At 38.6% G+C, this 26,309-nt stretch overlaps 1 long non-coding RNA gene and 1 other non-coding gene across 2 annotated transcripts in view; one reads left to right on the top strand and one right to left on the bottom strand.

The window, feature by feature from the left end:
* LOC112132709 (uncharacterized) overlaps window positions 1-26,309 on the bottom strand; it is a 306,500-nt gene that overhangs the window by 99,164 nt on the left and 181,027 nt on the right. Inside the window, exon 3 of the long non-coding RNA XR_002914425.3 lies at window positions 17,570-17,708. This is a non-coding gene — a long non-coding RNA (uncharacterized LOC112132709). The remainder of the gene's footprint in view (window positions 1-17,569; window positions 17,709-26,309) is intronic.
* On the top strand, window positions 22,781-22,908 carry LOC112132902 (small nucleolar RNA SNORA18). Its single transcript, XR_002914604.2, has one exon. It is a non-coding gene; the product is annotated as a small nucleolar RNA SNORA18 (small nucleolar RNA).

Below are 26,309 nucleotides of genomic sequence, written 5' to 3'. Positions count from 1 at the left end.
AAACTAGAAGTGAATGTTGTCAAAGTGATAACATTAAGTTTTCCATTAAAAGCAGAAATAGGAACTAGAGAGTGTTAAATTCATTTATAGAGATAGAAAGTTTCAGCTTTGCACATTCAAGCCTGTGGACTATTATTATTTATAAAACTCATACCTTTTATATTGGCACAGAAGAACAGATACTCCCCAAGCAAATTTATTGACAGAGAATTGCAAGAGACCAAATTCCAAGAGACAAACCATAAATCCAAATTATCTTCTTTCTCAACACTTCTTTGAAAAGATCATGGTAAACTTTAATACAAAGATAGTAATGGGTGACCAATTCAAACATTTCATAAACCACACTGATTAATTAGTTCAGTTGAAGTGTATTGGAGGGTTTTTCTCATTGTGAATTTTTGTTACAAATAAATAATCCTTAGCAATTAATCTTACAAGCTAAGTAATAGTTTCCAAGCTAAACAATGCAGATGTCTTCAACCAGCCTTCCACCACAAAGCTTCCTGTCCCTCTCCAGGCTGTGTGTGTCCCTCCAACACTGCAGTCGGCCAGCATGCTGAGATACAATACCGGAAATCCACACACAGGCTCCCATCATTGAGTTGGGCAAGCCAGACAAGAAAGACACTTAAAACCCTCTTTGATATAAATAATAGCTTTTATTAATTCAGCCAAGGAACCTAACCTTTTTTCCAAGCCATGTTGCCCCGGGGACTCAAGTGGAACTTACTCCCAACTAGACTCACCAACTATTTGATCCAAATGTTCCTTCCCACTCCCACACTAACCTATCATTGTGCTGTTTTATTATGATTATCCACTTAAAATTTGTCTGGTTAGATATAACTCATTATTTCAATTTGTCAAGAGCACTTTGTCAGCTAATCTTCATCTAAATATTCACTTCTCCCATGTTGAGTCCACTTGAAAATTTCATCAGCATGCCATTAATATCCACCTCTGAAACACTGATGAAAATAGTGACATGTGGAGGGTAAAGACAGAGACCACTCTCAAGTATGCAGTTGACCTCATACTCATGCCTCCTTTGGGTTCTGTTTTCAACCAGTTATGAATTTCACTCACAGTACTGGGAGCCAACCTGCATCCCTTCTTACTGTTCTCAAAGATACCATGAGTGACTTTGTCAGATTCCAGCCAAAGTTGCAATGTGCTACACTTCTGTCATTCCTTAAATCTCCCAATCTACCAACTCTATGTTATTCTTTCATATATAGTTTCAGCTCAAGGATAAAAGGCATTGACTATTACTCTAAGGAGAAAACAAGGACTGTTGGGTGGAATTCCCAGGCTCTTCTTCAGACCAGCCTTGGGAACTATGAACTTCCCAGAGAGAAGTCACAGCCTATACACAGAGGTTAACCAGAAAATAACACTTTTGGAAAACTAGAATAAATCCATATGTTAACAGGAAAAGTGCAACGGGAGAGAGTGAAGAGATTTGAGAGTAGAGAGAGATAAGAGGGGCCAGACCTTGTAAGTCATGTTAGGGAATATGGACTTTATCCTGAGGACAATGGGGAATCATTGACTGATACTAAAACAAGAGAGTGACATGATCGGATTTACATTTTACAAAGATGACAGAAAAAGACTTTTCTGGAAACTCCTGCTTTGACAAGGAAGTGGGAATAGGTGACCTCTAAGGTCCTGTACAACGCAAAGTCTTTGGTTCTATTGCTTAGCTAATCAGGAAACTCAAATGAAGGTTATCTTAGTCTAGGAAGATTTGCACTTTTCCTTTCCTCATAACATCGTCTGGATCCATCATTCCCATTGTGTGTGTGTATGTGTGTGTGTGTGTGTGTGTGCAGGGCTTCGTGTAGCTAACCTCACAATATCCTAGCATCCTTGCATATGAAGGTGGAATATGTTCTCACTGTCACTACACACTTCCTGCTCAGCAAGCCAGGCTGCTAGGAACTGAAACAATCAGTGAGCCTAACTTATAAGTTTCAAAGTACATGAGTGCCAACTATCAATGTTGAAAAAAAAATCAAGGAAGTGACGAAAGTTTGACAGAAACTTGATTAAAATTTCATTATTATCAAGCATCATGCTGTCCACAAAAAAAGTAACAGATTATTAGATGATCAACTCAGGATTCCTTATATCACTTGTTAAGAAAAATTATCCATAACTTATAAACAAGGACAAAAAATAACTGTATGTTATTTCAATGTCACACTCAAACAGTGTTTAAGAGGCTCATTTGGGGATTACTTATTTTCTAAAATAATCTACCATGACTTGCCTTTGCTATTTAAAATACAAATTAAGGGTTCATGCTCTGTGAAGTTCCATGTTATTTTACAGAAGCAATATTTTCTAAGAGAAAAAAAAACGAATTCTATGATTTATTATCCTACTGGAGATTTACTAGTTTGTTTGTAACCTAGCAATCTAATTTAATATTCCTTTATTAAACTGCCTATAAATACTCAGCTCCTCAAATGCTCTTTGAACCAGCTTAATGATTTTATTTCTCTCATTAATTAATGAGTTGAATAATATCTTTGACACATGCTCATTCTATATTTGTTTTGAAAGCCCTGTTTCAACTTTTTGAAAATTATACCTTGACATTCTTAGCATTAAATAACTTAGTGTTATTCTCCACCGTACCCTGCCCTCCTGCTCAGTTTTAAGGTCTGAATGTGGCAGGCTCATATTTTTTACAGTGGGTCTTTCCTCTCCTTCCTTTCTTTTTTCTTTTTTTGTTTGGTTTGATTTTGTTTGTTTGTTTGATGCCATTATCAAGTAGAGCAGGCCTGGGCAGACTGGTGCATCCCTATTTCTGGCATCTTAGAAAATAACATATATGAGAAAATACTTATACCTAGGGCAGAAGAAAATTAGAGATAGATTTTTGTCCTTTCAGCCTCTTCTGTCTTCCATTTTTACTGCTGAAAATTCTCCAAAGGCAAGAAAATATTTCATAGAAATGTCTTCTGAGTTGTGAGGGAATTCTTGCCCATTTGAACAAATGGAATAGACATTTGAAAGCAAATCAGAATGCCCCTTACTGCTTGGCCAATGTGTAAGGATTTGGAGCTGCTTATCTGTGCTGCCATGTCCTTATTACTACGGGTTTCTTGTTCTGAGCAATCGAGGTGATGAAACCTGGTGCTGAGTATGGCTATAAAACTGTTCTTTGGGTGGTAGTTCATGACAAATATGTGTAAACCAGTAAGAGAAATAAAAGACTGCATTAGAAAAACTTTTTGAAAATGTAACTAATACCTGAAATAACCCAAAGTTTTTGCTTTGTGTCCTGTGGAGATTTATTATGCTTTCCAATGAAAATAATCAGTGATGTATACATGACCCGGCACCTGAAAATGGAATTTTCCACACCACTTTGAGACTTTTGTTTTTTTCCCCATTTATAAAAAAGATTTAATCCCCCAATCACCACATAAAAAGTACAGAGAGGAAATGAGCAGTCCTGGTTCATTACTATCATGCTAATTCCACAGTTACGTTGTTTCCACAGTTATGTTGTTCATTTTATCTAATACCACTCAGAATCACTTGGTTTTCTTTTTTTTCTTTTTGGCTTGAAGATGGAGTCTCGCTCTGTCTCCAGGCTGGAGTGCAGTGGCACGATCTCAGCTCACTGCAACCTCCTCCTCCCGGGTTCAAGCGATTCCCCTGCCTCAGCCTCCTGAGTAGCTGGGACTACAGGCGTACGCCACCACACCCAGCTAATTTTTGTATTTTTTAGTAGAGACGGGGTTTCACCGTGTTGGCCAGGATGTTCTCAATCTCTTGACCTTGTGATCCGCCCGTCTTGGCCTCCCAAAGTGCTGGGATTATAGACGTGAACCACCACACCCGGCCTACTTGGTTTTCTTAAAGTCTGTTAGCTAAGTTTGTGCAGCTTCTTAAAAATACAATATTGGTTTTAATAACCCAGATTTGAGATTATTTTGGTTGTTAGCATAAATTTCATCTTCTTTCATGCTAGAAACATTTCCTGTTTCAAAACCATTTAGCCAATAAGTATTGTGCTGTTCTTTTTGTGGCTTTTACAGGATCTGACAACTGGAGCAGCTGCCATCAAGGTACATTATGGCACAAAGGACGGCTCTCAAACATCGGATGTACAGAGACTACCATTAATATTGCAGTGTGTGTCTTTTGTATTAAGTTGTTTCTGAAAATATCTTTGACAGATGCTGCTAGGCCAAAGTGCCTCCCACAGCTGCAGCTCTAGACAAATCCGCGGTGGATGTTCTCCTCTAACAGTCTTCTGGTCCCTGTGACAGTGCCCACTGCTTCACTGCTGCACTCAGGCGGTGTGCTTGGTGGCAGTGTCGGGGGCATGGGAGGTTGTGGAGGGGGCTGGGCTATGCAAACTGCTGAGCCAGAACCATCCCTGTGGTGGAGCCTGGGACCCAGCACCCAGCACAGCAGCAGCCAGGAGCTGAGCTGGCAATGGAGGAAGGATGCTGAAAGGGAATGGTTGCCTGACGTTTAGTAAATGAGCTGTCTGAAAATAATCTGAATGGGGAGAAGGAGTTTTCTTTTCTTGTGATTTTCTGGGATTCCATTTATTCATATAATTACTTCACCTCATTTCAAAAACAATGGTAGGGGGTTGGGTGAGGGCTTGAAGTGCTTTAAGCAGTGCCCCTCTGAACATATACCCAGGAAACAGTTTGCCTCTCACTGTTCCATGTCTGTTGTTTAGTTCCCAAAGAATTAAGCAGGAGCACATAAGCTCTCCCAGGCTGAGTCTGCACTCACAGCAACAGTCGCCTCACAGTGAGAGAGGGAGAGATGACAAGCAGAAGTTTCATTAACCTTTTCCATGCCCCAGACAAACAGCTTGATTTCAGCTGAGACCCATATGGCCCCAAGAAGTGGAGGGTTCAGAGTCCTTTCCAATGGGCCCTCCTGTCCTGTCGTTCACCCTCCCACTCGGCCCAGAAGGAAAGTTGTAGACCCCTCTTCTTCCTAGAGCTGCTCATGATGCTTATTAATCAAATGAGAGGAGCAGAACGTATGGTCAAAACAAGCAACATATGCGGCCCCACATTTTTAAGATACTTATCGAAAACGGATTATCTGTTCCCTGTAGATGGATTCAAAGATAGCAAATTGCACGCTCAGAGTGTACAGGGTACAAAGCGCAAATAGGCAATTTGGTTCAATATCTCCCAACTTAAACCCACCGCTTTTTCAACAGAAATGTTTTTTACATCAAGTGTTGCCTCTGTTCTCACTCTCCCTCCTTCTTGATCTTTTAATCTAACCCCGTCTTCTTAACTTCTTTCTAGCCCCTGCCCCATTGCCATTGGTTTATAGGTCAAATTGCTTGAGTTAAACGCATAGAAGATGCAACTATTTCAGACCTCACTTTAAACAATGTGGTAAGTGCTAAGACAGAATAAAAGATAAACCAAAATGTTGTAGAAGATGATTCTAATGGCATATCCAGGAGCTAACCTGCTCTGCATTGATGAGTTTAGCTATCATAATTCCAAAGGAACACTATGACTGAGAACAACCAAGAGCACTACTAACTCCAGCATCACCAAGGAGACTGCCAAGTCCTTGCTGAGGCTCCACCCTACCCTCTCCTTCTCTCTGGCTTTGCACTCCCAACACCATGCAATTGTGGCAGGCCACAGGATGCCCACCATTACATGCTAGGAATTCTAGCAGAGCGAGTCCTCAGTTGTTCTAATGCCATATTTGAAGAAATTATATGTTAATTTTTTTAAATCCTCTCTCAATAATTCTAAGATGTGGATGCTTACAATCTTGTTCACTTAAAATCTACAGTTCTAGAAAAAAACAGAGGATTAAGATGGTGGATAGGAGGCAGGACTGGCTTGCAGCTCCCTCTCGGACGACAGAGCAGTGTGTGGAGACCCGCATCGTGAACTTTTGCTCCAAGAACTACCACAGGAACATAACAGGAAAGATAAGAGAATCCACAGACCCTCTGAAGGAACTGGATCGCTGCTGCAGGCTCCCTGAGATGCTGAAAAACTGTGAGTCTGCTTGCTTTCTCAGCTGGGAGGCTCATGGTCTGGGGCAAGTTCTCAGCCCTGGTCACTGGCTGCCTGGAAATAGACTCGGTGCTGTTGTCGCGGCACAGTGGGAGTGAGACCAGCCTTTAGGACTGCCGACTGCATGGGAGCGGGGTGAAGCCTGTGACTGCTGGCTTTCCCCCACTTCCCTAGTGACCTGTATGACTCAGCAGAGGCAGCCATAATCCCCCAGGGAACATAACTTCTTCGGCCTGAGAACCACACCCCCATCCTCCACAGCAGCAACAGGAAGACCCGCCCAAAAAGAGGCTGAGCTCAGACATGCCTATCCCTGCCCCACCTGGTGGTCTTTCTCTACCGGCCCTCATAGCTGAAGACAAAGGACATAATCTCTTGGGAGCTCTATGGCCCTGCCCACCACCTGAGAAACACAAATCCTTAACCAGGTGTCCCTAGGGCAAGTTTGCATCCTCCCTATACAAGTGCAGCTGATGCACTTTTGATAGCACCACCTCCTGGCTGGAGGCCAAACCAACACAAAACTAGCACACTAAACAATAGTACAACCAAGGATCCTCGCAGAGTCCACTTCACTCTTCTGCTACCTCCAGTGGAGCAGGTGCTGGTATCCACGGCTGAGAGAGCTGAAGACAGATCACATCACAGGACGCTGCAGACACTCCCCAGTACCAGCTCAGAGACCGGTAGCCCTGCTGGGTGGCCAGACCCAGAAAAGCAGAACAACTGCTGCAGTTCGGCTTTCAAGAAGCCCCATCCCGTGGGACAAAAGAATCTGAACAGCAGCCCTTGAGTCCCAGATATTCCCTCTGACATAGTCTACCCAAAGGAGAAGGAACCAGAAAAACAATTCTGGTAATATGACAAAACAAGTTTCTTTAACACCCCCAAAAATCACACCAGCTCACCAGCAAAGGATCCAAACCAAGATGAAACCTCTGAATTGCCAGAAAAAGAATTCAAAAGGTCGATTATTAAGCTAATCAAGGAGGCACCAGAGAAAGGTGAAGTCCAACTTAAAGAAATCAAAAACATGATACAGGATGTGAAATAAAAAGTATTCAGTGAAATAGATAGTATAAATTTAAAAAACCCACAACTTCTGGAAATCAAGGACACACTTAGAGAAATGCAAAATGCACTGGAAAGTCTCAGCAATGGAATCAAAAAACCAGAAGAAAGAACTTCAAAGCTTGAAGACAAGGCTCTCAAATTAACCCAGTCTGTCAAAGACAAATTAAAAAGACTTTCAAAAAATGAGCAAAGCCTCCAAGAAGTTTGGGATTATGTTAAATGACCAAACCTAAGAATAATTGATGTTCCCAAAGAAGAAGAGAAATCCAAAAATTTGGAAAACATATTTGAGGGAATAATCAAGGAAAACTTCCCTGGCCTTGCTAGAAATCTAGACATCCAAATGCAAGAAGCCCAAAGAACACCTGGGAAATTTATTGCAAAAAGATCATCACCCAGGCACATAGTCATCAGGTTATCTAAAGTCAAGCTGAAGGAAAGTATCAAGTTGTAGGATGAAAGCATCAGGTAACCTGTAAAGGAAAACTATCAGGTTAACAGCAGATTTCTCAGCAGAAACCCTACAAACTAGAAGGCATTGGGGTCCTATTTTTAGCCTGCTTAAAGGAAACAATTTTCAGCCAAGGATTTTGTATCCAGCAAAACTAAGTTTCATAAATGAAGGAAAGACACAGTCTTTTCCAGAAAAACAAATACCGAGAGAATTTGCTACTACCAAGCCAGCACTACAAGAACTGCTAAAAGGAGCTCTAAATCTTGAAACAGATCCTCAAATACACCAAAATAGAACCTCCTTAAAGCATAAATTTTACAGGACCTATATAACAATAACACAATGAAAAAGCAACAAAGTATTCAGGCAACAAATAACACGATAAATAGAATAGTACCTCACATCCCAGTACTAATGTTGAATGTAAGTGGCCTAAATGCTCCACTTAAAAGATACAGAACGGCAGAATGGGTAAGAATTCACCAACCAAGTTTCTGCTGTCTTCAGAAGACTCACCTAACACCTAAAGATTCACATAAACTTAAGGTAAAGGGGTGTAAAAAGATATGCCATGCAAATGGACACCAAGAGCAAGCAGGAGTAGTTAGTTTTACATCAGACAAAACAAACTTTAAAGCAACAGCAGTTAAAAAAGACAAAGAGGGACATTATATAATGATAAAAGGACTAGTCCAACAGAAAAATATCACATTCTTAAATATATATGCCCCCATATATATACAACTGGAGCTCCCAAATTTATAAAACAATCACTATTAGACCTAAGGAATGAAATAGACAGCAACACAGTAAAAGTGGGAGACTTCAATACTCCACTGACAGCACTAGACAGGTCATCAAAAGAAGGTCAACAAAGAAACAATGGACTCTAGCCTGGCCAACATGGTGAAACCCCATCTCTACTAAAAATACAAAAATTAGCCAGGCATGGTGGAGCATGCTTGTGGTCCCAGCTACTCAGGAGACTGAGACAGAATTGCTTGAACCCAGGAGGCGGAGGTTGCAGTGAGCCAAGATTGCACCACTGCACTCCAGCCTGGGTGACAGAGCAAGAGTCTGTCTCAAAAAAAAAAAAAAAAAAAAAAAAAAGACTCAAACTATAACCTAGAACAAATGTACTTAACAGATATTTACAGAACATCCTATCCATCAACTGCAGAATATACATTGCATTCATCAGCACATGGAACACTCTCCAAGACAGACCATATGATAAGCCACAAAACAATTTTCAGTAAATTTAAGAAAATCGAAATTATATCAAGTACTTTCTCAGACCACAGTGGAATAAAATCAGAAATTAACTCCAAAAGGAACCCTCAAAACCATGCAAATATGTGGAAATTAAAGAACCTGCTCCTGAACGATCATTGGGTCAACAATGAAACCAAGATGGAAACTTAAAAATTCTTTGAGCTGAATGATAATAGTGACACAACCTATCAAAACCTCTGGGATACAGCAAAAGTAGTGCTAAGAGGAAAGTTCATACCATTAAATGCCTACATCAAAAAGCCTGAGAGAGCACAAATAGACAATCTAAGGTCACACCTCACAGAACTGGAGAAACAAGAACAATCCAAACCCAAACCAGCAGAATAAAGGAAATAACGAAGATCAGAGCAGAACTAAATGAAATTGAAACAAACACACAAACAAAAAAATAAAAAAGGTAAATTAAACAAAAAGCTAGTTTTTTGAAAAGATAAATAAAATTGATAGACCATTACTGAGATTAACCAAGAAGAGAAAAAGATCCAAATAAGCTAAATTAGAAATGAAACAGGAGATATCACAACTAACAGCATAGAAATCCATGATTCAAGGCTACTATGAACACCTGTAAGTGCATAAACTTGAAAACCTAGAGAAGATGGATAAATTCCTGGAAATATACAATCTTCCTAGATTAAACCAGGAAAATATAGAAACTCTGAACAGGCCAATAACAAGCAGCAAGATTGAAATTGTAATAAAAAAAAATTGCCAACAAAAAAAGTCCAAGACCAGATGGAGTCACAGCTGAATTCTATCAGATATTCAAAAAATTGGTATGAATCCTATTGACACTATTCCAAAAGATAGAGAAAGAGGGAATCCCCCCTAAATCATTCTATGAAGCCAGTATCATCCTAATACCAAAACCAGGGAAGGATATAACAAAAAAAAGAAAACTACATACCAATATTCCTGATGAACATAGTTGCAAAAATACTCAACAAAATACTAGCAAACTGAATCCAACAGCATATCAAAAAGATAATCCAACATGATCAAATGGATTTCATACCAGGATTGCAGGGATGCTTTAATATACGTAAGTCAATAAATGTGATATACCACATAAACAGAATTAAAAACAAAAATCACATGATCATCTCCATAGATGCAGAAAAAGCATCTGACAGAATCCAGCATTCCTTTATGAGTAAAACCCTCAGCAAAATTGGCATAGAAGGGACATACCTTAAGGTGATAAAAGCCATTTATGACAGACTCACAACCAACATTATACTAAACAAGGAAAAGTTGAAAGCATTCCCCCTGAGAACTGAAACAAGACAAGGATGCCCATTTTCATCACCTCTATTCAACATAGTACTGGAATTCCTAGCCAGACCAATCAGACGAGAAAGAAATAAAGGGCATCAAAATCAGTAAAGAGGAAGTCAAACTGTCACTGTTTGCTGATGATATGGTCCTATACCTAGAAAACCCTAAAGCCTCCTCCAAAAAGCTCCTAGAACTGATAAATGAAATCAGCAAAGTTTCAAAATACAAAATTAATGTGCACAAATCAGTAGCTCTCCTATACACCAACAGCAACCATGATGAGAATCAAATCAAGAACTCAACCCCTTTTACAATAGCTGCAAAAAATAAAATACTTAGGAGGTGAAAGACACCTACAAGGAAAACTACAAAATACCACCGAAAGAAATCATAGATGACACGAACAAATGGAAAATATTCCATGCTCATGGATGGGTAGAATCAATATTGTGAAAATGACCACACTGCCAAAAGCAATCTACAAATTCAATGCAATTTTCATTAAAATACCACCATCATTCTTCACAGAACCAGAGAAAAAAAAAATCCTAAAATTCATATGGAACCAAAAAAGAGCCCCCATAGCCAAAGCAAGACTAAGCAAAAAGAACAAATCTGGACGCACCACATTACCCGACTTCAAACTGTACTACAACGCCATAGTCACCAAAACAGCATGGTACTGGTATAAAAACAGGCACATAAGCCAATGGAACAGAATAGAGAACCCAGAAATAAAGCAAAATACTTAACAGCCAACTGATCTTTGACAAAGCAAACAAAAACATAAAAGTGGGGAAAGGATACCATATTCAACAAATGGTGCTGAGATAATTGGCAAGCCACATGTAGAAGAATGAAACTGGATCTTCATCTTTGACCTTATTCAAAAATCAATTCAAGATGGATCAGAGATTTAAATCTAAGACCTGAAACTATAAAAATTCTAGAAGATAACATCAGAAAAACCCTTCCAGACATTGGCTTAGGCAAGGACTTCATAACCAAGAACCCAAAAGCAAATGCAACAAAAACAAAGATAAATAGATGGAACTTAATTAAACTAAAAAGCTTCTGCACAGCAAAAGAAATAATCAGCAGAGTAAACAGACAACCCATGGCATGACAGAAAATCTTCACAATCTGAATATATAACAAAGGATTAATATCCAGAATCTACAAAGAACTCAAACAAATCAGCAAGAACGAAACAAACAATCCTATTAAAAAGTGGGCTAAGAACATGAATAGACAATTCTCAAAAGAAGATACACAAGTGGCCAATAAACATATGAAAAAATACTCAGCATCACTAATTATCAGGGAAATGCAAATCAAAACCACAATCCGATACCACCTTACTCCTCTAAGAATGTCCATAATTTAAAAATCAAAAATAATAGATGTTCATGTGGATGTGATGGAAAGGGAACACTTTTACACTGTTGGTGGGAATGTAAACTAGTACAGCCTCTATGGAAAACAGTACAGAGATTCCTTAAAGAGCTAAAAGTACATCTGCCATTTGATCCAGCAATCCCACTACTGCGTATCTACCCAGAGGAAAAGAAGTTATGAAATGAAAAAGGTATTTGCATATGCATGTTTATAGCAGCACAATTTGCAATTGCAAAGACATGGAACCAGCCCAAATGCCCATCAATCAATGAGTGGATAAAGAAAATGTCATATACACATACATATACATATATACATATACATATACATATACATATTTGTATATGTATACATATACATATACATATACATATACATACCATGGAATACTATTCAGCCATAAAAAGGAACAAAATAATGGCATTCACAGCAACCTGGATTATTATTCTAAGTGAATTAACTCTGGAATTGAGAACCAAACATCATATGTTCTCGCTCATAAATGAGAGCTAAGCTATAAAGACGCAAAGGCATAAAAATGATACACTGGACTTTGGGGATGCAGGGGAAACAGTGGGAGGGGGCGAGGGATAAAGATTACACATTGGGTACAGTGCACACTGCTCAGGTGATGGGTGCACCAAAATCTGAGAAATCACCACTAAAGAACTTATTCATGTAACTAACCACCACCTGCTCCCAGAAAAACCTATTGAAATACAAAATAAATTTTAAAAAAGAATAGAATCTACAGTGCTGTTAAAACCCAAAGGAGGGAGTCAAAAATTCCACCTGAAGGATAAAGAAAGCTTTCACAGAATTGATGATTTTTGAACTTAGCCTTGAAGAACTGGTTTGGAGATGGACTCTAGGTAGGCAGTGGAGGGATCATTACTGGTGGTGGTAAAAGGGCTGGAGCAAAAGGTCAGAGGTGTTCTTATTTATGAAAGAAGTAAAGTCAGAAAGTAAAAGAAAGCTGCCTGGACTATTATCTTATCTCCTCTTTCTTCCCATTTTACTTGTCCTGAATCTATTACTCTTATTACCTGTCCGAGGCACATCTCTATTCCATGGTCTATTCCAGCAGGAGAAGCCCAAACTTTATACAGTCTGTCTAATTCCATGTTCCTTCTTCACCTGGCAAATAGTAAAGTCATATACAGTCCTGCACCACCTAACAATGTTTCAGTCAATGATGGACCACATATATGATGGTGGTCCTATAAGATTATAAGACCATATTTTTACTGTAACTTTTCTATAGTAGAATGTTTAGATACACAAATACCTACCACTGTGTTACAATTGCCTACAGTATTCAGTACAGTCACATGCTGTACAGGTTTGTAGCCTAGGAGCAATAGACTACACCATAGAGCCTCAGTGTGGAGCGGGCTACACTGTCTAAGAATGTATAAGTACACTATGATGCTCGCACGATGATGAAACTGCCTAACAATGCATTTCTCAGAACTTTTTCCCATCATTAAGCAACACATAGCTATATTTAGTTATTTCAGCTGAGGTGTTAAAATTGATAACATCTAATGCTTTACCCCTTCGCATCGAGTTTTCCCCAGTCTGATCTCTGCCAAATTAATCTTTTCCAGGTTTGTGTCCCAAACTTGTACTTTGAAGCTTTCTTGTAACACTTAACCACATACTATCCTTACTCATAATGTTTTGACCCTTGTTTTTCTCCCCTACCAGGGATAACTTTCCTTTGGCAGCAGAGACATATTCATAGTTCACTGTTTATATTGAACTGAACTGAATCAACCTTTTCACAAACAGAATCTTTTGTGGGAAAGTAGAGAAGAAAGAATGCGAACATTTGTTTTTATTAATAAGTGATGACATGATGAAAATATTGGCTTCAGAAGCTGACTGTTTCACTAGCTTTGTACTAGCCACATTTTCAGTGGGCTCTGGGTTTTTTGTTTTTGTTGTCTTTTTCCATTTTCAGAGATATGTCTTGATACAATGGAAGGGTTTACAACACCAAGTGTAAAACCTGCTCAAAAGGCTGGGCTACACTTTATAAAACCTTCTGATTTTCTAATGCCTTTTATTTTTGGCAAAAACTGATAGAAGTTATTGTTTTTAAAAACCCAGAAGCTTCTTTAGATATCAGGTTGTCTTTACTATTCAACATTGCAATGATTTAAGTTCAAATAAACTTAGATCATATGGATTAATTTTCCTCTTAAAATTCATGAGGGTTTGAGCTGTTATGGTCCTATATTATTGTACTTTGACTTTTTCATTGAAAACAATGTAGACAGACATAAAGATGTTAATGTGTTCTAGGCAAAATAAGATTTACGTAGCCTTATCTATTTTTCAATTTTTGGTAACATAATTAGATGACTATTAAATTCATTTATTTATCCAATAAACCTGTATCAAATGCCTTACATAAAGCTTCATTATATATTACATCTCAGCCTTCTTCTCTCCTAACTAGAAAGGATGAATTAATCTTTCTTCTTAGCATCCATTTTCATCTCTTAAAATGTTGTTCTTAATTCTTTTTTTTTTTTTTTTTTTTTTTTTATGAGACGGAGTTTCGCTCTTGTCATCCAGGCTGGAGTGCAGTGGCATGATCTCAGCTCACTGTGCAACCTCCGCCTCTCGGGTTCACGCCATTCTCCTGCCTCAGCCTCTCGAGTAGCTGGGATTACATTTGTATTTTTAGTAGAGACGGGGTGTCGCCATGTTAGCCAGGCTGGTCTCAAACTCCTGACCTCAGGTGATCCACCCACCTCAGACTCCCAAAATGCTGGGATTACAGGCGTGAGCCACCGCGCCCAGCCTCTTAATTCTTAATCACAGTCTTCATCTTTAAATTTCATAGCAAAAGATTTATTGCAGAAGAGTGACCTAATTCCTCTTTTCCATCAAAATCATTTTATGAAACCAGGAACTTTCTCAGGATCTATGAAGTATCCCAGAAATCTATGGTCCCCAATTTGAGAAAACAACCTTAGAAATGACTGGCATGTATTACAAATGTAGGGGGAAAAAAGTAAAGCTATAAATCCCTGTTTTGGCAAAGATACACAAATTCAGGCAATCTCACTCATGGTTGGTGGCAGTTATAATTGATTAATTTCTTTGGAAAGAGACATTGGATATTAAGAACTATAAAAATGTCAATATAGCTGTATGTTCTCTTTCTCAGATGCAAAATTAACCTGTAAAAATTTTATAAGGATCACTGAAGTCAGATTTTTACATGGCGGGCCCTGGCTCTTCCCCCTAGACAACAGAATATTTCATTGAACGGTTACAGTATAATTATTTGGGACGTAGAGATGATAAAGGATAAAGCTGTTCAAATATTATTAGTAGTAGTACTGATTATTTACATGTAGCCTCATTCTCAAAAACATTTCAAGCTGCTTTCAGAGATATGTAAAGTATAAAAGTAAAGAAAGAAATCAGGATTAATGAAAGATGATAATGGGAAAGTAAGATGAAGCCAAAACCACGTTGAGGACAACATAGTAGAGCCTTAAATTTGGAATTAAGCTTCTTACCAGCTAAACAAAAAGAAAAGGCATTTACAACGTCTGAGAGAAACAATTTACTTACTGGAAGAACTGTAGACTTGCCTGGCACTGAGTCCTGAGAGAAATTTGCACATGATCTTACTAGGAATGAGGAGACTGGACTATATCACATAGGCACCTGCTCTGGCACTATCTACTCCAATCATTAAAAAGCAACAACAGGCTGGGTGCGGTGGCTCATGCCTGTAATCCCAGCACTCTGGGAGGCTGAGGTGGGTGGATCATGAGGTCAAAAGATCAAGACCATCCTGGCCAACATGATGAAACCCCATCTCTATTAAAAATACAAAAATTAGCTGAGTGTGGTGGCAGGCGCCTGTAGTCCCAGCTACTTGGGACTACAGTGAGCCAAGATTGCACCACTGCACTCCAGCCTGGGTGACAGAGCGAGACTCTGCCTCAAAAAAAGAAAAGAAAAGAAAAGAAAAGCAACAACAGCTCTGGGGCCCAGAAGCCTTGAGGGTGTGTCCATCTTCACACAGAAGCTAAGAGATGGTGAGTAATGTTTGAACTTCATGTTTGTTGGGAAAAAAACGTGCCTTGTTTTCTCTCTGCCTCTTTGTTATCCTAAAATTTCCATACCACTGAGTTAAAAAGAACCAGTATACTTTCTAGCCCAGACAACTTAGGCATCCCTTGGGCAGACCTTTGCATATTAAAGTTAAGAAGTTAAATTTAATAATTTATTCAAGGATTTCTTTTCTGACTTTAAATGGTAACTGGAAACAAAAGGCTAGCTTGAGAAAAAATTATAAAGGGATGGTGGAAGTAGCATTTAAGTAGAGGTACTTCAAACCCACTCACATTACTGGCACAAAAGTTCTTTGTTATCTACGTGATGTTCATCAGAAGATGAACAATAATATTGGCTCTGCACCCATTATCTTAACTCCTTCTACATTAACCAAGCCGTGATTAAGAAACTGATGTCCAGTTTATGGTTCTGCTAAGTAAACCACAGAAAGAGGTAGAAAAGTAGATCGTTAGTATGTAATAAATGCTATAATTAGGCTATGATGAAAGGAATCTGGCAGTCTTTATCCTGAGAGAATATTTAAGTCTGGAAGGACGTGGCATGGAGGTGTTTGTCATCAGTGATGGGCTGTGAGGAGAGATGAGAACATTCTATAGATTTAGATGATCCCACGTGAAAGTAAGTACCAGCTCGGCCACTTTATTATTATTTATTTTATTATCATTATTATTATTATTTTTGAGACGGAGTTTCGCTCTTGTTGCCTAGGCTGGAATGCAGTGGCGCAGTCTCAGCTCACTGCAATCTCCGCCCCCCAGGTTCAAGTGATTCTCCTTCCTCAGCCTCCTGAGTAGCTGGAATTACAGGCACTCAACCACATCTGGCTAATTTTTGTATTTTTAGTAGAGATGGGGTTTTGCCATATTGGCCAGGCTGGTCTTGAACTCTTGACCTCAAGTATCCACCCTTGGCCTCTCAAAGTGCTGATATTACAGGTGTGAGCCACCGTGGCTGGCCTCAGCCACTTTATATATGAGGTAACTAATTTAACTTACTCACATTTGTTTCCTCATCTGCAAATTGTGGGTAGTAACACTTACTCAGTCAGTGCTTGTAAGAATGAAATAATCAAATATGGAAAACACCTAGGAATAAGTGCTTAACATGCTGTAAATGCTCAGTAAGTAGTAAAATCAAGGTTTCTAGAAGAGAATAAAATACAAATTACCTTCAATTGCAGTGAAAAAGACTTTGGTATGATTAAGTAACAACTTCATAACTAAACGAGGAGAGGAGGGAATTATTGGTTCTGTCTGGTTAATCACCATTGTATATCAAGTACCTCACACAATTCCTGGCCCATGGTAGCAGGTCAATAAATATTTTTCTTTTTGCATTTCCATTCCTTTCACTTTGTTTCCCCTAGTATTAACATTATATATCACCCTAATACAATTATCAAAACCAGAAATCATATGTATTTTTGAGTGAATATTGAATATATTTTTAAATAATCAAAAATAGGGTAATTATCCTTATATCTGGGATTATTCTTTCAAGAAACACAAAACATAGGAATAAAAGTCTCTGAGTCAGAATTTCAAAATTGCTTTTGAGAATAAGAAACAATCCTTTTCATTAAAGTGGGGGCTTTAATGCAGACCCAGTGAAGTGAACTGCACAACTACTGCACATAAAATATAGGAGTCCAATATTTGATCCTTTTGACTCATCAGAGTTCTGGGCTCAAGAATCATGGTGAAAAAATGAACTTCAGCTTAGTGAGCAAACCAGGATTTACAACAACAAAATATATATGTGCAAATTATGTAAAGCATGGGTTATTCTTTCTATTGTGAACAAAGGACATTGTTCATAGCATAAGTCTTTGTTATGAATATCTCTATATACTGCATAGACATTTTTCACACCCCCACCAATTTTGTGAAGAGACAGTAAGTCAGTGAGTTACCTAATTTGTGTCAAAAACAAGGAAAAGATGTGTCAACAACAGCATTTTTTTTTCCATTCCAGTGACAGGTTAGCACTCCAACTGTTGCTGATCTATTGGAATTTCCTGTTTCCTCTTCCATGGAAATGTTTTCTCTTTTCTGTTGAAATAATAAATTGGAACCAGTGAGGCAGGGTAGGACATGACAACGTGGGACAACAAATGGCATCTGAAACAATTGTCTATGGTATACAATGGATGCAGTAAAATCCATCTATCCGGACTCAATAGAACCAGATTTTTTCTTAGAGATTCACAATAATAACTAGAAGTTAAAATCATAAGACTTTGATCATGATATGAAACAAATTAACTTATGCCCAGTTTAGTTTTGGTGTTAAATGACATCTTTAAGACTCGTTTGACTGTGAATGAGATAAAGGGTAGCCTTCTGTCAACCAAAATAAACATTTCCAAACATTCTAGATCAATAGATGGTTCTTCCATGTATCTTTTTTCTTCCCCCTTTGTTCCTCCTGCTCTCCCATTTGCTTTCCTTTCCTTCTGCGAGATTGCTTTCCTGTCATTGCTTCTTGCACCCCAGACACTCTGGAGGGACACCTTGATTGTCGCTGAAAACCCACCTAAACATTGGTTCACAGACAATATGCTCAAGAGAAAAGAAGCAGTGCAGCTGTTCTCCATTTAGTGCAGTGTAGAGAACAAACATCGCCCTAGGGGGAAAAAAAAAAAAAACAGCTGGAGCTAGCCACCATTCTACCAGTAACTTTTTATGAAATTATGAGCAAAACGTTTAAAAGTCTTGAGGCATAAGTTGCTTTTCTGAAAACTAGGGATAATGATCTCTCCTCTGTCTGAAGCTCATCTCTTGAGAGTTTTACAGTTATAATCAGAAAGGACCCTCACATCCCTCTGTTCTTTTTTGGCAGTGATCTTGGACTCCAAAAGCTGCTCTGTGGAGCCTGCAGTCAGTTGTGTCCATGATCAACCACTTTAGTCACCACCTGACTAAATGTACTCTTTATTCAAAGGCTTCTTCAAAGAGTATTTAACAGTAACTCAGATACATGACATTTACTTGCTTTGAGTGACTCTTCAGTACTTCTTCTAATATGGTTTGGCTGTGTGCCCACCCAAATCTCATCTTGAATTGTAACTCCCACAATTCCCATGTGCTGTGGGAGGAACCTGGTGGGAGGTGATTGAATTATGGGGGCAGATCTTTCCTGTGCAGTTCTCGTGATAGTGAATGAGTCTCATGAGATCTGATGGTTTTAAAAAGAGGAGATCCCCTGCACAAGCTCTCTTTTTGCCTGCTGCCATCCATGTAAGACGTGACTTGCTCCTCCTTGCCTTCTGCCATGATTGTGAAGCCTCCCCAGCCACTTGGAACTGTAAGTCCATTAAACCTCTTTCTTTTGTAAATTGCCCAGTCTCAGTTATGTCTTTATCGGCAGCATGAATACAGACTAATACATCTCCCTTCTCAAAAAAAAATAATATTTAGAAACATTTTTTCTCTCAAAGACATTTTCTTATTTAAATAAATTCTGTCTCTCAATCAAATCTGAGTGTCTTTAACATTCTGTAAGAAGACTTTTTTTTTTAATACACTTTACCCAGTTGCAGCCCAATTATTAATTTGACAGAAAATCACTCAGGACAACAGAAATTGAGCCCCTAACACCCACCAAATATTTAAAAGTACATAATGTTACTATGTGAAGATACTCAACTAATATGGAACATAGTTTGTGATTTCAAAAACTTTATAAACCACATAGGGAAGATAATATTCATTGGATTTTAGAACAAGAAAGGATTATAAGTCCGCTATTTTCTAGATGGATCAGGAAATGGTCCACCATCCCAAGAATAAAATAGAGGGGAGGAAAAGATGGTTTGACCACCACAAAATAAACTAAGTTCCCTTTCCTACTCTCCAATGATGTTATGCTGCACAGATGATCAGCAGAGGCGATTGTGGCAGATCCTAGTGCAGGTCTCATGTCGCTGGTCGTAGGCATCTAAAATAGGAAGGAAGAGCGCTGCAGAGAGGGCTCCTGCATGCCCTCCAGCATCAGAGGCATGTGAAGGCTGCAGGAAGGGGTGGAACACGCACTTTGATGCAGAGGTGCCAAAGGGGTCTTAGATCAACACACTCAAGCAAGTACAGTGACAGCTGTGGAACTGTGACTCCTGGACCACAAAGTGATCCATCCACAAGATGATTTGAGAGGTTTATATCATTTTGTCATTTGTCATTTCTGTTTTTTCAGATATGACTGGCAGTCACTATGTGACATAGCCAAATCGATCCAAATGTATTATTAAGTAGTATTTTTGTTAATTAAACTTTTAATTTTAGCTTTGCTGAAATATGCTTGTGGTGTGCTTTTTATAGTCCTAGCAGTAGTGCAAAAGGAAAGCTCTGCCACCTGACAATTTCCCATGAAAGTAATTATCTGTTGGTTGTACATGGATGCAAATGCCACAAGAGCTTTTACTGCTAGAGGAGTGGGAAATGGAAGAAAAGACCCAGAGATGAGAGAATACTAGAATGGGATGTGACATCATGGTACATATTTGAATTATTAAAAAGGATTGAAATACATTGCAGCTGAGCTGCAAGGATATCAGAGGCCAACACCTACAGAGAAAAATTCAATATTAAACAAGTGATGGCAGCTTTAAGTTCAATAGGCATTGAGAAGTCTCTTTGGGCAGGGAGGGAGCAGAACAGGCACTGATGAGGGTTAATATGCAGTGGAGGTAGAAAAGGCAATCCTCTATGATCCAAGACATTTTTTGCTCACCTGCTGGATGATATTTAAAATTTCTTTGACTTTAGTATTTGGAATTTTGCTTCAATGCTTGATTAAGCATGTATTTGTGGGTTTCAATAGCCATTCTTTTTCTCCGAACCAGACAGACGAGAGTGAAGTAGTCCCATTCAGGAGGAGTACCACCAAACCAGTAACCAGAGACATTCATTAGGGTCCACCTAGATTTGAACATGTTTGTAATTAATACCCTAGGATGGCTACTTTTATGTGTCAACTTGACTAGGCTATGATACCCAGATATTTCATCAAAAGCTAGTCTGGGTGTTGCTGTGAACATATTTTTTAGATGAGATTAACATTTAAATCAGTAGACTTTGAATAAAGCAGATTATTCTCCATAATGTGGGTGGGCCTCATCCAATTAGTTGAAGGCCTTAAGAGAAAAAAAAAAAAAAGACTGCGATCTCCTAAGGAAGAGGAGAGTCTGTCTCCAGACTGCGTTCAGACTCAAACTGCAATGTCAACTCCTCCCTGTGTCTCCAGCCTGCTGGCTTTCCCTGTAAATTTCAGACTTGCCAGCACCCACAATCATGTGAGCCAATTCTTACTTTAAGATCTCTCTCTCTCTCTACAGACACACACACACACATACATACACACACACACACACACACACACACACACACATCCTATTTGTTCTGTTGATCTGGAAAACCCTGACTAATACATATCCCCTAAAACCCCTTAGGGTTTAGATCCAGAACTTGAAATAAAAAGAAATTTATTTGAGTGATGAGAACACATGGACACACAGCAGGGAACAACACACACTGGGGCCTACCGGAGGGTGGAAGGTGGGAGCAGGGAGACGATCAGGAAAAATAACTGATGGATACTAGGCTTAATACCTGGGTGATGAAATAATCTACACAACAAACCCCCATGACACATGTTTACCTATGGAAAAAACCTGCACATCCTGCACATGTACCCCTGAACTTAAAATCAAAGTTAAAAAAAAAAGGAATGTATTTGAGTATAATAAACTCAGAGATTCTGAGTAAATAATAACATTTTGTTAAACAATTTAAATTAAACCTAAATAACTGATTAGAGGAACACTAAAAATTTTTAAACTAAGTTTTGAATATGGGATCCCAGCAACCCAATCTTGTGATCTGGATTCATGATTATTCTCTTTCCTTTTCACCTTTTTGTTTTATGGTCTATTGTCTTGTAAGTTTCTGAACTAAAACTGGTAGTCAGCTTTTGTGGAGGTTTTGCTATCTCTCCAGAAATTCCTTATGCACTCCCTCTGCATTCTGTCTCTTTCCCAACTATTCTTTTCTTAGAAAGGAGTATGTTGTAGTGAAAAGATCAAGGTCTTTGAAGTAAAAACAAAAAAGTTTCATTTGAATCCTGGATCTGAAGAAAACACTGGCTGTGGAAACTTGTCCAAGTCATTTAACCTCTCTAAGCCCCAATTTCCTCATCCCTCAAGATCCTCACAAAGACAGTACTCAGATTAAATAAGGTAACAAATGTTCAGACCCTAGTGTTTATATAGGAAGGTACTGACTTCCATGTGAGGTGACTGAAGCCTAGTGAACAAGCTTCTTGGTTTCTTTACTTAAAAAGTCCCTGATCGTAAAAATATCAACAAACATGTAATTTAGAAAGCAGAGAACATCTCTGCTATCCTTGGCAGCTGCAAAGAAAGTCAAAAGGAATATATTATTTCAACATAGTCTAACTTCTATAACAAACAACTCCCCAGTTGCAGCAGCTTGACATAGTGAAATTGTTATTTCTTGCTCATGTCACAGCGCAGTGTGGGAGGATGGGGGGGACTCTGTTCCACATTCATTCATGAACCCAGGCACCTTCAATCTTGTGGCTCCACCCTCATATTGGCCCTTAAAGTTCTTTCTTTTAAGGTAGCTAATGAGAAAGAAAGGCAGAAAAGAGAACGTGATGACCACACAAAGGAAGCATATGTAGGTCATTTCTGCAAGTGGCACGTGTTACTCCAGCTCACATCCAATTGGCCAGAATGCCACTGCATAGTCTTACCTGGAACATGTGGTGTCACCCTGTGCCCAGGGAGACAAAAACAACAATGTTGGTGAACTTGGGCATACATTCGTCTCAAGAGCCATAAAGGCCTGTTAGATTAGTTCTTTCAAATTTGTTTGTTCTTAACTGTTTACTCGCCATTACTCATGCATATCCTTTGATCTGTGTTCAGGCCTTTGATTTTACGTAAATGCCTAGGCGTACACATTTTCCTATAAGCGGAACTTAATAATGAGAAAAGAGGTAGACCAGAAGTCCCTTAGTGTCTAAAGTAGAAACAAAAAGATAGCTGTTAAGACAGAAGACGAAAAATAGGGAGGCTCAGAGTGCAAAAGGAAATGATACATTTTTTGAGGTCTTTCCCGATGGGACTTTTCTGTAGGCTGCACGTCATTGGAAACACCTCATAGAGTTAACTCCGTGGTTTTACTTTACTCACAGGACTCTTGTTAGATCTGTGGGAACTACAAGACAGTTGCTACAAGTATGAAAAAGACAGTTACTGAATATATGAAAGACCTGATAATTTACTTTTTTACCTTATGTATTGGCATATTCCACACTCTGCACTATTCTTGAGTGTGATCGCTTAGGAATGAATATGATTTGAATTCACTCAGGTTTAGAGAGGTTTTGAGAACTAGGCAGATCCACCTGCACTAAAAATGACCCTAAAGTAAATTGGTTGAAGAAATTAGATCTCAAAGATTCTTGATATTTCCAAAGGTAAATTTTGAAATCTTCATCAGTATAGCCGTATTAAAAGGAGATGACGACAGATGCCAAAATCAAACAATTATGGCCTGACAGGACAACTGCATTAAAATAAGCATCAGTTTCATTAAAAAGGGCTAACTTGAAGGTAAATCTTTTGAAGATAAATTTTGACTCCAGCTCTTTAGAGGATCTAAAGTGACCTCGATGGACAGCGGAAGAAATTACAACATGGAATTCCTTGAATAAAAATCTATTGACTTTAAATAATTTTGCCTAATGTTACATACACACAGTTAAAATGAAAACACCTCTTTATACTGTTAAAAAAAGAAAAAGAAAATAATAGATTTTCACATTGCCCCATTGATGCCATTAAAAATCTATATAATCACTAGTCAAGTATTAGAAATGCTATCTTCTGTGGCCGCATTCCCTTGCAAGGCTTATTAGTCCCTAAATTATCTCCCTGGGCACATGGCAACACTACATGTTCCAGGTAAGGCTATGTGTTGAGAAACAGTAGTGCTGGCTAAAGCCTCACTGTGGAATTAACATCCAGTGAAATTAATCTATTTGCAGGCTGCAAATGCCTATAGCAGTTGATGACTGTGATGAAAACTGCTTTCACTTTCATGGACTATTTCAAACTTCCAAGAGAAGTTAAGGTGGAAACAAACATGAGCCAGACTCCCTAGTTCCCCATCTCTTTTCCTTTCTTCTGGGTCTTATCCACGTTCTGTACCCTGAAAAAGCCCAGATCTTCTCCTGTACCTGCCCTATGTGCTCTATCCAACCATCCTTAAAGCAAGGCCTCTGCCAAACACACAGAGTGAGGAGCCACCTGTATGGCATGATGTTTGTCTTGACATGAGTGGAGACCACAGAGCCTTCCCCACACTCCCTTTGCAGATCTATCAGTGTTCTCCTGTACAACTACAGTGCCAGGACATTCCAGCTTTAGCTGTGCATTGGTGTAGGGCATTGAAGGCCTCATAAAAATTATAGCTATCTGACAGCACTGGTAGTCAAAGCCACTATCTATTAAGTGGTTACTATATGCTAGTGACTTTATATATGCTAGGTTATTAATCCCACCACAACCCTAGCAGTATTATTACTTCCACTGAAAACTGAATTTTAGTGAGGTTAAGCAAACAACCCAAGGCAGCATAGCTAATAAAAGACAGAGCCAGGATTTAAACCTAATTCCATCTGACTCCTCCTACATGAAACAATTATAGCAAACATTTGTTGAAAGCTTACTACATGCCAATCATTGTTCTGAGCTCCTTACTTGTGTTAACTCATTTTTTCCCACAACAATTCTAGGAAGCAAACACTGCCATTGCCACCGTTTTGCAGATGAAGGTACTGAGAGTGAAGCAACTTGCCCAAACCTGACAAAAAGTAAGTGGTTAGAGCTGGGACAGCAATCCAGAGCTCTCTGTATTGAGAGCAATCCACTCTTTTTTTTTTTTTTTCATTTTTATATGTTTTAATTGTAAAATTTTCAAAAATTCCTACTTCCATGTCATCACCTAGATTTAACAACTATTGACATTTTGCTATATTTGCTTCAGTTTTTGTTGAAATACTTCAAAATAAGTTAACATATCATAGTATTTTACTCCTTAATACTTCAGCGTGCATCTCTAAAGATGGATTTTTTTTTACATAATCACAATAGCATTATCACACCTGATAAAATATGTTAGCAATTCCCTAATACCATATTCAAAATTCTGTAATTGTTCCAAAAGTATCTTTTCTACAGTTGGTTGGTTCAAACTAGTATCCTGCGAAAAATTATGAATAACATTTGCTAATTATATAATTCTAAAACACCTCCTTCCTACTCTCTTTTTGTACCATGACACTAATTGCTGAGGAATCAAGATCAGTCTATAGAATGATCTGCCTTCTGGATTTGTTTATTTCCTTGTGGTGCTGGTTAAGTTTTTCCTCTAGCTTCTGTGTTTCTTATGAAGTGAAAACTTTAACTAAAGGCTTGAGTAGATTCAATTTTAGCAAGAATGCTTCATAGTTGATATTGCAACTTTATATTGTGCCACATTTGGATCTTCACAGTAACAGGCCATAGCATCAACAGCAGTGTCAAGAGCATCATAGCATCGGGTGATGACGGACAGATGCCTCTGCTGCAGAGTTATGCCCCCGCCCCAACACTCAGTTGGCAATCATCTGGAGAAGTCTGTCACAATGGTCCCTGTCAACTTTTCTTTTAGTGGTTTCAGCATCTGTCAAAAGTTCTTATTTGAATTTGCATCCTATCAAGGGCTGCAAAATGGTGACTTTCTGACCATATTATTGCATCTACATTCACAGCTGACGTTCTTCAATAAAGAAAAGTTTTCCTTCATCAAGTGGAACTATGTAGTTATGCTGAAATTCAGTGTCTTCTAGAAAGACATTAAATCTTTAATTATTTTTAATTCTCAATTCTCAGAATAACCAATTCATGTAATAATCACCTCCAGTAATGGCAAATGAGTTTTGTTTTGGAAGACATTCTCTTTTCTGAGTTTAATTATATACTTGTGGAGTTTTATACATTCATAGTCATTTTTAAATGCTCAGGTTGTCTCACACTTGCAACTATATACTCTTCAACTAGAATGCTACTAAACCCAGATTAGGGCCTAGATTAAAATCCATGTTTCCCATGTAGTAACTGAGTGACTCTTGCTTCTGTGCCTCTGTCTCTCAGAAATAAAACTGGAATTAAAAATTCTATATAGCTTATAAGATGGTTGTAGTAATTAAATGAGACAGGTCAGCTACCAGGCTTAGCGAAGGGCATAAACAAAGAAAGAATGTGGCAAATGTTAGTTACTCCTATTTTCATACCATCACCATCTAATGCTAAGTCTGTACTATGGAAGGAATTAGGGTCTGGGGATGGGGTGGTAAAGGGAAAGGCAAGGGTCTCAAGTGCTTTAGAGAGAAGATTCTCACCCAGAACAGTGACACATGAGGGCTTTACAGGGCCAGGAACAGGTAAAGAAACTAGGAACCTGGTGAAGGGAAGAAGGCAGGAGGCAGAATAAAATGTTCCTGGAAAAAAATTGTTTTTGTTTGTTTCACAGTTTTCTCAGGGCCTATTCTATTCCAAGATATCGAAAAGAATGCTGGTGAAACTA

Source organism: Pongo abelii, chromosome 2 (genome assembly GCF_028885655.2).
Source record: "Pongo abelii isolate AG06213 chromosome 2, NHGRI_mPonAbe1-v2.0_pri, whole genome shotgun sequence".
NCBI classification, from domain to species: Eukaryota; Metazoa; Chordata; class Mammalia; order Primates; family Hominidae; genus Pongo; species Pongo abelii.
The sequence above is the reverse complement of the archived record's forward strand: the minus strand, read 5'-3'. Positions and strand labels throughout refer to the sequence as shown.